This window comes from Zingiber officinale, chromosome 5A (assembly GCF_018446385.1).
Source record: "Zingiber officinale cultivar Zhangliang chromosome 5A, Zo_v1.1, whole genome shotgun sequence".
Lineage (NCBI taxonomy): Eukaryota > Viridiplantae > Streptophyta > Magnoliopsida > Zingiberales > Zingiberaceae > Zingiber > Zingiber officinale.
In genome coordinates this window covers 77412244-77413639 of record NC_055994.1, presented here as the reverse complement: position 1 = coordinate 77413639, position 1396 = coordinate 77412244, and positions in this window count along the sequence as shown.

Sequence of the window (1396 nt, the reverse complement as noted above, 5' to 3'; positions counted from 1 at the left end):
TTCCGCTGCGCCTCTGGTCCTTAGAAGGTTCCACGCTTTGCAAGATTCGATCCGCGACATAAATAGAATTTTACATTTTGATCCTATATTCCATAAAAGGAATGTACATGTATCTAGATCAAAAATAAAATCCTAATAAATCTAAATACAGCTCCTGCTGTATTTTAATACAATCATGCACACACATATAAATGCCCTTGACATGTCCAAGGGTCCAATCACACACATAATAACTAAAAGCCATAATAGTTGGATCCTGCATCCACAAAGTTAGCACATCCTACTATTAACCTGCCTAAATTATGTATGACATGTGCATAATTAAACTAATACCAAATACACAGAGGCAAAACCCTAGCTCTGATACCAATTGTTGGTTGCTACTCGGAAAACCTAGAGGTTCCACTGTACAAAAATTTTGTACAAAGGTCTGAACCTTTTCCTAGCTACCATGTGTTCTTTTAAATTAAATTTTGGATCGCCTGTGGAACTTAACACGTTTGATCCAAAACTTAATCTATTCGTTCTTTTAGGTTTTGACTTGGGTCTCCTGCGGAACTTAACACGTTCGACCCAAATCACCTTAAGTTATTAATTCCATTAAATATTAATTTCCATAATTGGTTCCCAGTACTGACGTGGCGAGGCACATGGCCTTCTTGGATATGGGAGCAACCACCACCGACTAGACAAAACCTTTTATGGAAAGCTAATATTTAATTTCCTAAAATAACTTTAGGTTAACCGAAAAGAACAATCAAATCACAAGGAAAAAAAAACAAAAAAACACAACATCGAAAAACATATTCGAAATACTAGAATCGCATGCCTCTTGTATTTGGTATTATTTCCAAAAATAACTAGTATGATGCGGAAAGAAAAATTACTAGTTATACCTTTTAGAAAGACCTCTTGATCTTCTACCGTATTCCTCTTCTAACCTCGGACGTTGTGTGGGTAACGATCTTCCGAGATGAGAAACCACCAAAGCACCTTCTCCTTTCTTCAAATTTTGGCCAAGCACAAAGCTTCCAAAAGATGAAGATCTTTTCCACCAACCAAGCTCCTAGGGATATAAGCTTTCTCTCCTTCTTCCTCAAGCTAGATCCGGCCACCAATTAAAACTCCATGAGCATGAAGAGGTTCGGCCACAAAGAGAAGAAGAAGAGAAGAAGGAAGGGCCGGCCACACCACCAAGGAAAAGAGGGAGAAAAATAGAATAGAGTCGTTAGCCTTGAAACCTCCTCTACCCCCTCTTTTATAATCCTTGGTCTTGGCAAATAAGGAAATTTAATTAAAAACTTCCTTAATTCTTTTGCCATGAAAAGGAAAAATTTATTTTAATTAAAATAATTTTCCTTCTCACTAAAACATGGCCGACCACTTATTTCCTCAA